This window comes from Salvia hispanica, chromosome 5, assembly GCF_029641045.1.
Source record: "Salvia hispanica isolate PSC_SH4W2 chromosome 5, Shi_PSC_v1, whole genome shotgun sequence".
Lineage (NCBI taxonomy): Eukaryota > Viridiplantae > Streptophyta > Magnoliopsida > Lamiales > Lamiaceae > Salvia > Salvia hispanica.
Genome location: NC_142696.1, coordinates 34,325,175 through 34,338,592, shown reverse-complemented (window position 1 = coordinate 34,338,592; position 13,418 = coordinate 34,325,175). Strand labels below are relative to the sequence as shown.

General features: G+C 43.9%; 1 long non-coding RNA gene across 2 annotated transcripts; it reads right to left on the bottom strand.

Annotated features, from left to right (window-relative positions):
- Positions 1 to 10,736: 10,736 nt before the first annotated feature.
- LOC148926699 (uncharacterized) lies at positions 10,737 to 12,120 on the bottom strand. Of its 2 annotated transcripts, none has more exons than XR_016130516.1 (3): positions 11,847 to 12,120; positions 11,600 to 11,692; positions 10,737 to 11,180 (listed from the first exon to the last, which is right to left on the bottom strand). It is a non-coding gene; the product is annotated as an uncharacterized LOC148926699 (long non-coding RNA). The 2 variants fall into 2 exon arrangements; XR_016130515.1 differs by having other exon boundaries at positions 11,851 to 12,113.
- Positions 12,121 to 13,418: the final 1,298 nt, after the last annotated feature.

The following is a 13,418-nucleotide window of genomic DNA, read 5'->3' as shown; positions in this document are numbered from 1 at the left end:
ACCCAAATTTACCTTAACGCCCTTTGCCATGCACCAAGTGAAATAAAGGTCGGTAGTTGTAAGAGCTGAATTAGCAGTTCCCATTAAGTTGTAGCTGATAAACGTCTGAGCAAAACGGAGGATTCTGTCCTCGATGTGAGAAGCCTTGGAATAGCTTGACTTGAAAGTCCCTGCCTTGGAGTGAGTGATTAGTTCCCATGCTGCTTGTACTCTGAATCCCGGCGTATTCTGCGGCACACCGACCATCCTCTCGTTCCATATTCCTTCATCATCCTCAGCCTTGGTGAACAGCCCCATCCTCAAGGACCATTCCCGGATGATCATCTCGTGTTCCTCATTAAAGAGCCTGAAAGTTATGGAGTCCGCATCAAGGTCAGAGGTGTTCTTCAGTCGGAATGTGGAGAAAAACTCCCGTGCTAGGTCCACCGGTACTTTCTCCTAGCTGTGCTTTAGCAACCACTCAAACCCTATTGAATAGATACATGCGCAGAAATCTTCATCGCTTGCGATCATCCGAAGTTCCTTGGAGCTGTACTGCTTCCCAAACTTAGCCATTTTCCCTGCACTGCATCGTTCCTTGTACACTGTGGCCCGTTTCTGATCGTCGAACTGCCTCATCGACTCTAGTAGTTCCTTAGTCAGCCAAATCTCTGGTCGTCCCGGGACAAACTCCTCTTCAGATTCCCCAAGTTCAGAGTCGGACTCATGAGTAGGCTTGTCTTGTTCCTTAGCAGAGGGATCTTCGGTCACTGGGGAAAGGGTCTCCTCAACCTCCTGGACGGAGGGAGCTTTCCTTGACCGTGTAGACGTGGTCGCCGCTGCCTTTCCTTTTCTCGCTCTCTCCTTGACCAGGCAACGTTCCTTTGTCTCCTCGGCATCTGGAACTAAGTCATCAACTTCGTCGAGCAGACTCCTCCTGGCTCGTCTGCTCTCTGTCCTCTTGTCCTCTTGTCCACTTGGGGTTCATCCTCTTCCTGGTCATCCACCGGTCCACGATCAAATTCAGCCCTTCCTCAACGGGCTCCGGTACTCCAGTAACATGTAGATCTGTTTCTTCCACAAATTTTTCCGGGGTTTCCCCCACATCATCCACCATCGGGGTTGCCCCATCAATATAAACGGGGGTTTCCCCCCTGACATCACTTGGGGTTGCCCCCTCTTCCATGGGTTCAGGGGTCGCACCCCTAAAATCCGTAGGGGTTTCATCCCCAGTCTCCATAGGGGTTTCCCCCTCAGCAACTTCTACCACAACAGGGGTTTCCCCCTCAGCATCTTTCTTACCCTCAGAATTAGGGTTTCCGTCACCTTGTCGTTCGGTCTCCACCTCTGTTCCGCCGTTCGTCTGCCCACCATCCTCCGGCCGTTCGTGCACCGCCTCTTCTTTATCCGCCTCCTGTGAAGCGGTTTCTGCATGTTGAGATCCAGAGTCTCGAGGCCCTTTTTCTTGGAAAACTGCCGGTTGCGCCGCCGAATCCGCTGGAATAGTAAGTGATGGTATGGCCGCCGCGGATGTCATTAGGCTAGCGGAGAACAGTGCGTACACTTCCTTCGCTTTCTCGACGCTCCCCAATTTCTGCGTCAACTCTGCTAGCAGGGCTGCGTCATACACCGTTAGCTGCGAACTTCCGGTGGCCTGGGTTGAATCCATTTCTGTAGATCTGAAATTAAAAGGAAACTTGGTCGAATTTGGTTAGGGTTTGTGCTTTAGAGAGAGAACGAAAGTAGAGAGAAGGGAGAGGAAATGCAGTTTTCGTCGACTCAGATTATTGGAGAGAGAAGCGACGATGTGCCTTTTCTGATGAAAAGATGGTGCGGTTGTAGGCGTGATGTAAACAACCGTACACCTCCCATAAATATCGGATAAATTTTGAAATTCAAATTATCTCCATCCCTCCTTGACCTCTTCCTCCAGGCTATCCTTGACTTCTTCCTCCAAGCTCTCCTTCCCTAGCAGACTTCCCTGACCATGACCATATATAAAAAAAAATTGAAGGCGCCAGACTCCTAAGTCAAGGTTAAAATATAAGGCATCGGTTCCCTTCGGAGTCTGGTGCTTCGAAAATATTTTTGGGAGATTTAAATTGTATATACATTTTTTTTTGGATTTTCCTTAGTTTGAAAAGCAGTTAAACTATTTACACATTCCTTTTGAGTATCCCCGAGATTCCCTGGTTCAGTACATATTTTCAAAAAAAATGTCAACCCATTTACCTGACCCAGGAATTCATCGAGAATACATCCTAGTCTGTCTAGGCGATAGTAGAGAGTGCGCGTAGTGGAACTTCCTCCACTACACACAGCTTAGAATTATCCCTATAGACTTTCACTCTATGACCATTAACAAGAAAAGGGACCGAGTTAGAGGCACTTCCCTGGATTTCCACTGCTCCGTTTGCGCGGAGGCCGACGATGGTATATGGACCGATCCACTTTGACTTCAACTTCCCTGGCATCAGCTTGAGCCGGGATTGGAAAAGGAGCACCTTCTGTCCCACATGGAGTTCCTTGACCCGGAGATTTTTGTCATGCCACAACTTCGTCCTTTCCTTGTACCACATGGCAGACTCATACGACTCCAGCCTCAGCTCTTCCAGTGCTTGTAACTGTAATTTCCTTTCTTCTTCACAAGCCGAAGGCTTCATGTTCAACTCTTTTACTGCCCAGTATGCCTTGTGCTCGATACTCACAGGTAAGTGGCACATCTTGCCAAACACAAGCCTGTAAGGCGACATCCCAATAGGCGTCTTAGGGTGTCCACAATGGTGGCCCTCTTGGGCATGCCCAAGCCACCATTTCTTGGGTATTGCCCAACAAACTTGGCCCTTGCCCTCAAAACTTGGTCACCACAATGGTGGCCCTGAGGGCCACCAATTAAAATTATTTTCTTACATTTTTTGTTATATTTTAATTTAATTAGAATAAAAATTATTGGACTATAATAATTATAAAAAATCTAAATTAATTTTAAAAAATTTGACAGTTACAAGTAAATATATTTAGGGTTTTTGGCTTTAAAAATCATAAACTTTTCCCGAATTCTGGTTTTTCCCACCAACTTTAAAATTTGTTTTTAAAACCACGAACTTCCGATTCGTGTGCTTCTTCCCACGGCGGGTCAAAGGTGAAACCCGACTGGTCTATGTGTCATTTTTAATCCCATTTGGCAGTAAAATCATAAAGGGAGTCTTATTTGGCAATGCCAACTATTTTGTCATATTCCCATTTCCCACCCTTTATCTTTCCATTATTCCCATTTCACACCCTCCTTCCTCAATCCTCCCCCTCAACTACTCCGAATGCCTCAGCCGCTGCCATCTACAAAACTAGAAACCAGATGCGCCGCGAATTCAGGAACCGAAAGAGAAACAAAGAGATAGAGCATAACGGAGGTGGGAGCATCTCCGGTGCGTTAGTCGTGAGCAGGAACAAAGAGAAACTAGCAACCATTTGAACAAGAGCTAGAACAGAGGCTAGCCGTGAGCATCTCCGGCGGGTTAAGGTTGAAAACGGAGGCGGCTGCATCTGTTGGCTCAAGCTGCCTTGAATTCGGCGGAGGTGGCAGCGCTGCGCGGCTGTGAGAGAGAATTTGCGGCAGAGATGGGAAAGAGATTTGGCCGGTAGAAGCGTGACTGCGTTTGCTCGAAATTTGCACATTGAGGAGCTCTCAGTGAAGAAGGAGCTCGAGAATTGCGGATTGAGAAGCTCGAGAGTGCAGATTTGCTCGAGAATTTGCAGAAATTGGTTGAAGATTATTTTTCAAATTTTTGCAGATTGAGGATCTCGAAAATTGCAAATTGCATCTCCATAAATTCTTTTGAAGATTATTTATTTAATTTTAAGTTTTAATTCAGAAAATAACACCATTACACAGTCATATTTCCGGCTATCCACGTTGGACAATTTTGCACCGGAGATTTGGTATTCGGGTCGGGTTGGTAAATAGCAAACGAATCGAAAGTTCATGGTTTTAAAAACAAATTTTAAAGTTGGTGGGAAAAACCGGAATTCGGGAAAAGTTTATGGTTTTTAAAGCCAAAAACCCATATATTTATTGAAAATTTATATTTTAATTGTTTCCATAATTAGGGTGTGAATTGAAATCACAATCCTTAATTAAAAAGTTGACCAATTTAATAGGGATTTAGTGATTGAGATTGATTTGTTTCCCAAATTAATGCTAAATTAATGCAAAATTTTTTGAAAACTACCATTTAATTTTCGTCACATTCCTCTCTCTCTCCACTTCATCTTCTTCACTTCATCTTCTCCAAAATCCTAAAATTAACACAAAAACTGGAAAAAAAATAAATAAATAATAAAATCGATGGCCAAGGGCCGCGGCTCTCGACCCCTGCAGTGGTGGGCCGAGCCGCGTGCCCAAGAGCCTCGGCCTGGGCGAGAGCTCGGCTCTCTCTCGTCCACCACCCAGGGCCGCGTCCTCCTCTTGGCTCAGTAGTGGGGGGCCGCGGGCTGCCCAAGCCCGGGCCAAGGGCCGCGGCCCTCCCACTGTGGACACTCTTAAAAGCAGTTCTGTAGGCCCATAATGCATCACCGAGTCTGTTGCTCCAGTCCTTCCTTGACGGATTAACTGTCTTCTCCAATATCGCCTTGATCTCGCGATTAGAAATCTCCACTTGGCCATTAGACTGAGGGTGGTACGGGGTCGACACTCTATGGTGAACACCGTATTTCTTCATTAGGGCCTCGATGGTGCGATTACAGAAATGTGTTCCTTGATCTGAGACGATGGCTCTAGGAACTCCATATCTGTTGAAAATATTGGTCTTCAGAAATTTTGCCACCTCCTTTGATTCACATGTTGTGGTGGCCTTAGCTTCTATCCACTTAGACACATAGTCTACTGCAACCAATATATAAGTGTTCCCACAGGATGATGGGAATGGTCCCATAAAGTCCATCCCCCATACGTCGAAAATTTCGCACACAATCACCGGAACCTGAGGCATCTCGTCCCTCCTTGAAATTCCCCCTGTCTGTTGGCATCTCTCGCAACACTGACAAAATTCAAAGGCATCTTTATTGAGTGTCGGCCAGTAAAAACCGCTGTCCAGAACCTTCCTTGCTGTCTTCCTTGGTCCAAAGTGACCTCCACATGCCAAAGTGTGGCAATGAATTAGCACATCTCTTTGTTCCCATTCGGGAATGCAGCGCCTAATCACTTGATCTGAACACATCTTCCACATGTAAGGATCGTCCCAAAAGTAATATTTGGCTTCGCTTTTAATTTTCATCTTCTGGGCCCGAGAAACTTCGTCTGAACTTGGCACCTCACACGTGACCAAGTAGTTGGCTAAGTCAGCAAACCACGGTTCTGCGTTAAGTGTGCGCTTTCCTTTTTCGGATTCTCCTAGACCGGTTAAAGCCAAAACTGCTTTCCAGCTAATTGGTCTAGGAAATTTCCCCAGAAAATACAAATGTTCTTCAGGGAAAGCATCAGGTATGACCTCTTCTGATTCCCCTTGATATATTCTGCTCAAATGATCGGCTACTCTATTCTCCATTCCTCTTTTGTCTCCTACTTCCCAATCGAACTCCTGCAAGAGTAACACCCAACGGATTAACCTCGGCTTAGACTCTTTCTTAGCCAGTAAGTACTTTATTGCTGCGTGATCTGTGAAGACTATAACCCTCGACCCAAGAAGGTAGGGTCAGAATTTTTCAAACGAGTATACGACAGCCAACATTTTCTTCTCCATGGTGTCATAATTTTTCTGAGCCTGATTCAGAGTCTTAGAAGCATAGAAGATCACATAACTTTTTCCGTCAATCTTCTGTCCCAGGACAGCTCCCACAGCGAAATCACTCGCGTCGCACATTATCTCAAAAGGGTGATTCCAGTCTAGCGCCCTGATAATTGGTGCTGACACGAGTCTGTCTTTGAGCAACTGAAATGCCTTCTTGCACCCTTCGTCAAAGACGAATTCCACCTCGTTGTGCAACAAATGAGTGAGCGGTTGCGCGATGTTCGCGAAATCCTTGATAAACCTCCTATAAAAACCTGCGTGACCTAGGAAGCCTCTAACCTCTTTTTGGTTCATGGGGTATGGTAACTTTGATATCACATCTACCTTTGCTTTGTCTACTTGTATTCCTCTCTTAGAACCACGTGACCCAGGACAATGCCTTCTGTCACCTTGAAGTGGCATTTTTCGAAATTCAACACTAAATGCTTCTCTTGGCATATCTTCAGCACTAGATCAAGGCTGGCCAAACAAGTATCGAATGAGTTCCCGTATACGGTAAAATCATCCATGAATATCTCAATGCATACTTCCAGCATATCCGAAAAAATGCTCATCATACACCGCTGGAACGTTCCTGGTGCATTACACAATCCGAACGGCATTCTTCGGTATGCATATGTACCAAAGGGGCACGTGAATGTGGTTCTCCCTTGGTCCTCCGGGTTAACGTAGATCTGGAAATAGCCACTGTATCCATCAAGGAAACAAAAATACTGTTTGCCAGCCAATCTTTCTAACATCTGATCAATGAAAGGTAGAGGGAAGTGATCCTTCTTTGTGGCCTCGTTCAACTTCCTGTAGTCGATGCACATCCTCCACCCCGTCACCAGCCTAGTGGGCACCAACTCGTTCTTTTCATTCGTGACCACCTGTATTCCAGACTTTTTAGGCACCATATGGACAGGACTGACCCACTCGCTGTCCGGAATGGAGTAGATGATCCCTAGAGCAAGCAATTTTAACACCTCCTTCAGAACTTCCTCTCGCATGTTCGGATTCAGTTTCCGTTGTGCATCTCGATGAGCCTTTGCACCTTCCTCTAGACGGATGTGGTGCATACAGAGATCAGGGCTGATTCCCACTAAATCCGAGAGAGTCCACCCTATTGCTTTCTTGTTTCGCCTGATTACTTCCAACAATTCCTCCTCCTGCTCCTTGGTCAGGCCGCTGTTGACTATTACTGGGAATGCCTCACTTTCTTCCAAGTAAGCATACTTGAGGCCCGGTGGAAGTGTTTTCAGTTCCTTCTTTGTTCCATTCGTCTCCTGGGGCAAGGGATTTTTTTCTGCAATATCCGGTAATGCCTCCTTCCCAGACCCAGGAGAATTCTCCAGACTAGCCACGTGAGCCGATCCCCTTGATCTAGCTGACTTAGGATTCCTGCAAAACTCCATGATGGCCTCTGTGAGTTCCTCATCTGTCAACTTCGTTGTGTTCATTGCTGCACACCACCCTACAACTTCTCTGTCAATTAAATGGCTCAACTCCGAGTTGTCAATTTGTTCCTGTATCAATTCCGTCTCAAGATATTCTTGGACCAGGGGGTTAATAACATCAATAGCATACAGATTCTCAATATCTAGTGGCCTTTTCATTCCCTTATCTATGCTAAATGTATATTTCTCCCCATTATAATCTAAACAAATTGTTCCATCGAAGTCATCGATAATGGTCTTAGCAGTATGCAAAAATGGTCTCCCTAAAAGTACGCCACTAGACTCAGCAGACTCATTATCATTCATTTTGATCACATAGAAATCATCAGGATATAGAAAATCATGCACTTTAACTATGACATTTTCCAACACACCTTCAGGACAAATGCAAGTCCTATCTGCTAACTGGATTACCAATTTGGTAGCGACCATCCTTACTCCTGTCAATTTCTTGTAGATCGAAAGCGGTAAAACATTGATAGATGCCCCTAGATCACACATAGCATGCTCGACCTTGATGTCCCCTAGAGAAATGGGTAATGTGAACATACCTGGGTCTGTGCATTTCGAGGGCATCCTTCTCTTTTGTATCACAGCAGACACATTTCCCCCGATCACAATCTTCTCATCTGGTTTGGTCTTCCCTGCAATAAATTCCTTAATGAACTTGCTAAAGGTAGGCATTTTCAGGGCTTGCAAGAATGGCAAGTTGATTTCCAGCTTGCTAAAAATCTCCATGAGATCCTCTGTATCATCCTTCTTTTTCTTTGCTTCCCCCCAGTATGGAAATGGTTTTGCTCGCTTCACTGCATTTGTGGAACTCCCAGCCTGGGTTTCACCAACTTCCCTGCTTCCTTCCTTGCTCACTACCTCAGGTTCTGGATCTAGGAAAAATGGGTCACTTGGTCGAGGCAGAGATCCCCCTAAATCTCCCTTCTGGAGGTCATCCTGAACAAGGACTTCTCTGGTTCTAGGGCTATCCCCTTGAAACACTTGACCTTCTTTCCCTTTACTAGCCTGTATGGGTACCTCCTCGTCAATCTCCAGGGTTGGTCCTTCATAGCCCCGCCCGGATCTCAAGGTAATTTGACTAATGTTTGCTCGGTCTGGTGGTTTAACCGTGGCAGGAAGTTTCCCTTCATTTCCCCTCATCTCATTCAAAGAAACTGTAATCTGGGACAGTTGCTTCACCATCATATCCATGGCGGCTTTATGTTCCGTCTGGGCGTCTTGCAACTTGTGCACCACGTCGTTGTTGGAATGCAAGTTATTCTGCATGAACTGCTGTCAATTCACTAGGTCGTGGACCATGTCATCCAAACTCCTTTGTGACCTGGAGTTGAATTGATTAAAATTCGATCCTTGACCTTGGTTCTGCCCCTGGTTCTGCCGATAGTTCCCTTGATTTCCTTGATGGTTATTGTACTGGTTGCTAGACCCTTGATTCCCTTGATGATTCGGTTGGGAATTCTGATAGTTCCCCTGGTTATTTCTCTGGTGAGGTGGCACATAAGAGCTCCCTGGGTTGTTCTGATTCCTATTTCCCCAATTAGTATGGTCTTGATTCCTGTACCCTAGTTGCAATTGCCCCTCTTGACTTTTTCCTGACCAGTTAGACTGCCTCTCTGGAGGGTGTGCATAATTCGTGAGCTGCAGTGGGGGCGGCTGACCTTGATCATGGTCAGTCCATCTAAAATTGGGGTGAGTCCTCCATGGGGCATCCCTCTGTCTTCCTTGGTTCCAACTTCCATCTGGATTCCAGCTCCCCATCGAATTTGCTTGAGCTTGGCATTCCCCTTCACAGGGTCGACAGTAATAAGGCTGAAGTTGCCTTTCCTCTAGACCAGGGGGTTTCTCATTTTCTGCTGGAGCATGAGGGTTGTACTTCTCAATTGCATTCAGCAGTGCTTTATCCAATTTATCTATCCTGTCTTCCACCTTCTTGTCATCTTGTTCCGTTACTGCATTGGCTAACCCCCTCCTCAATATGCTTCGCGGGTTATCATAGGCCTTCTTCGCCTCAATCAGCCTTCCCAAAGTCTCTCTGGCTTCACTTGCTTTATTCTTGGTAAAATTTCCCCCGCTCGAAGAATTCATCAAGTCCTTTGACTCAGGGTTTGCTCCTTCGTAAAACAGATAGTAAGTCTCCGCTTCAATCATCATGTGGTTCGGACAAGCATCCAACAGTCCCTTGAACCGGGACCAATAAGAACTCAGAGACTCATCATATTCCTGCTTGCACTCCTGAATCTCCTTCTTCAAGGCATTCGTCTTGTTGGAAGGGAAAAAATAATCCAAGAACTCCAGCTTGAAATCTTTCCATGTGTTAATCGAGTCTGGTGGAAGCCTCAGCAGCCAAGTATTAGCCTCCCCCTTGAGGGCAAATGGGACTGCACGCAAACGGTAGTCCTCCTCAGTCGCCTCGTTGGGGCGCTTTTGAATGCTACACAGCTTACTAAACTCGTTCAAGAATTCGTAAGGACATTCGTTCCTTCGTCCAGAGAACAAAATAACAGAAATTAAATTATTTACACCAAATCCTCAAACGCAATAACAATAAACGCCATCCTTCCCCGGCAACGGCGCCATTTGAAGATGCAGTTAAGTTTAGACTGTGTGCACAGAAAAGAATAACAAGTTTCCTAGGTCCAGCAAATCCACTAGATCACAGGGTCTAGGAGCTCTCTGGTCGTTGGAAAATCTCAGTTGTCGGACACACATAATACTTCTTCAAAAACCCTCAACCACTTATACTAAAACTTAGCACAGGGAAGTAGGGATCGATCCCACAGAGATGGATGCGTAATGAACATGCTCAAGGATTTGGAAATTATATTTGGGTTGGCTGCTGCCACGCATTTTTGGGTTGAGGAAATTAGACTAAACTTGGAATTGAAATCTGCTACGCTAACAGCTAGATCTAGGCAAAACAGAAATCATGCATGTAAATTGAAATCGGGACAATCACTAGATCTAAGAAACTATTCTAAATTACCTAGACCTGGGAAATAAACTGACGGTGGGGACCATGGCTGAAAAAGCAGAGTACGGACGAAAAGCTGGTAAAATAACTAACTAAAGTACTAACTAACAGCGACATCATCTTCTCCAATTCAAATTGCACAAAACTCAGAAGAAACAGGTATGAAACGTAATCGGAAACGAGCAGACTGGAATTAAACAATTCAGCGAAGAACAATTAGGAACTAAACAGATCTACGACTACTAGATGAAGTAAAACAGAAAGGAAATAGAAAACTCAAAAATCCATGCACAACTTGAATCCCCTGTTCAGATCCAACCTCGAATGCAAAATCCACTCCGAATCCAAGCATCCGACACAAACTCTGGCCAAAAACATTCCATAACTTCAGATTCAACAAACAACCTCCGATCAACGACTACAACACAGATCTGCAGCCAAATTCCCCAGATCAAGCACCAAAGTGACAAAAACAAAGATTAACATGCAACTTGCCGAAATAAAACTTCAAAAAACAGGATCAACGTAGATCAACACGAGATAACACCAATATAACAGAAAGTAATGGAATGCATAGATAATCCGTAACAGCAACAACCAAATCGACTTCCAAAAGTGAAGTTCGAACGAAATGAAGTGCAAAAGAACCGAAAGTAAATAATTGTATCTTCGTCCTTTACGCGGACGGTGTTACGACGGACTTTCTCTGAAGATGAAACCCTTAAAACCCTAAACTACCCCAGAACTCCCATTTCCCAAGTGTGTGTGTTGTGTGTGAGCTAAGAGAGAAATTGTATTTTTCTTTGTGTGTTGCATGCTCCTTTATTTATAAGCGTTGAAGTGGGGCCCAGCGAGGTATAGATAGTCTTTGTTGCCCTCAGCTATTGACTCCCTTCTTCTAGCCTCCTTTTCCTTCAATCCTGCTCGCTTTTCCTTCATTCCTTCACTAGTCCGTTTCCTCCAGCTTCTCCTGGATCTAGCGATTCTGTCACACACCTGGCTTAAAAGCTGTGTTACACCCAGTAAAATATAGTGTTTTTCACCATATAACCGATGCATGAAATTAGCCTTATCAAGCATCAAGCATATTCGCATATATTTGGTGGACAAAGGACTCGTCGACATCGAGCAAGTAAGCAACTGGCATTAAATAAAAATTATACAAACAAAATGTATAATTTTCAACACAGAAATGGAATTACTTTTGCATCCATATATAAAAATTCCTTCACAGTGGATGGTGGGCTGAACACAAACCGTAATTTCAGATTTGCCTAAAGTGGGGTCATGTAGAAACCCAATTACAACTAACAAGTGCATATATGATATGCAAGAAAATGATATTATAACCGAGCAATCAACAAAGTGGCATAAATTTTTTATACAAGTAACGAAATTAAAAAATATATATATACCTGAGTACCAAGGGTTGGGGTTGAGTAAAGAGCAGCGATGATGCGATCGAGGCCTACACTTTGTAAACTTTCGTGAACGGTTGCAACTTAGATCTATTTCATTTGTCGAGAAACACCAAAAAATTATGGAAAGTGTTAAAACTGATTTCGCCCAAATCATATTTCAAAGGAATAGCTAAACAAAATCATATTTTGGGAGGAATAGCTAAAAGAAATCATATTTTCGTTTAGGTGAGCAAGGCCTTACTTACTGAGCTAATCGGAGGGGAACAATGTCATTGCCTCTCTGTAAACCGGTGAGGTCGGGGGAAAGCCAAACTCCGACGAACTTTGTATGAGGCGAACCAATTTTTTGACGGTGTTGAATCGCAGATCTAGGGTTCTAGTGCATTTTTTTGTGAAGACTGCAAATGAGGAGAAGATATATCATTTGGGAGTGATTTTCAAATAACAGGGGCAAAAGGGTATTCTTTGTTGTAAATCTGGATCCGATTTCCGAGACCATAAATAAATAGCAGCTTCTTCGCCTGTTTTGAATTAGGCGTATTATTCAATTGAACAGTGCGGGCTCAGATATTATCAGCGGGCTTTGACAAAAATAATGGAGAAACCTGAACAGCCACTTAGTCCAAGATATGGGCTCATATTTGCCCATATATGCACTTCTAGTGTAACATGAACAAGCCCTAAATAAAATCTACCTAGCTCTCTGCATCGCCTATTCTCCATCTCTCTTTCTCTCCTCTGCACGGTTTAAATCAATGGCGGATCCAAGAATTATTAATCATAGGGTCGAACTAAACAAGATACTAATAAACACTACTTCCTCCGTCCGCAAATAGGAGTCCTGATTCACTTTCACATTTTATTTAAAACTATATAAGTAGGACCTATATTCCACTGAATATTTTCCACTCAGTTTTCTTAACATTTTTTAAAACTCGTGCTGCCAAGAAATGAAATTTCTAATGGCGGACGAATGGAATAATATTAAATATATTCTGCAAAAATACATAAAATATAAATATCACAATCTTATGTTCGGTATAGTTTACTTTTCTAAATAACGATTCAAATTCTTTTCATTGGGAATAGTTGCAAACACCCCTTTCTCATTCTATACCATCAAAATATCATTCAATTAATCATCTTTTATCTTATTTCACGGTTCTAACTTCACAAATTTTATTATAAAATACACTCCTTCAACATATATTTTGTTTTCCAGTGGTATAAAGTAAGACCAATTTAATCAATAAAAAATCAAATAGGAATTACTAAAAGTAAGATAACACGATCAGTCCTCTTAAAAAAATTTATAATTATATTGTATCTTGAATAATTTATCACATGCTATAACATTTTGAATTTAGAGCATCTCCAATGGCGGACATCGCGGTAGGACGTCGCCGACGTCCGACCGGACGTCCGCCGTAGTGAAGAAGAAGGGCGGACACACACGTCCCATATGCCCGTCGGATGGGCTCGGACGTCCGACCCATGGGCGGGCGGACGTCCGCCACTGTGGCGAGGGTCGGACGTCCGAGTTTTAATATTTAAAAAAAAACTCTATAAATAGGGCTCGTTGAACTTCATTTCATTCACACCATTTGTGTTGACAAGTTTCTCTCTCTAATCTACAAGTTTCATTTCAGATCTACTATAATATGGAGTACAATAGGTACTTCCCCACCACGAGCGGAGGAAACACACCCACGTTCCCTGCCAGAACGGAGGGAAACTTTGCGGGGATGAATTCCCAAATTGGGGGGATGGCGGGGATTACTGCCCAAATGTTCTACAATATGTACAATTGGAT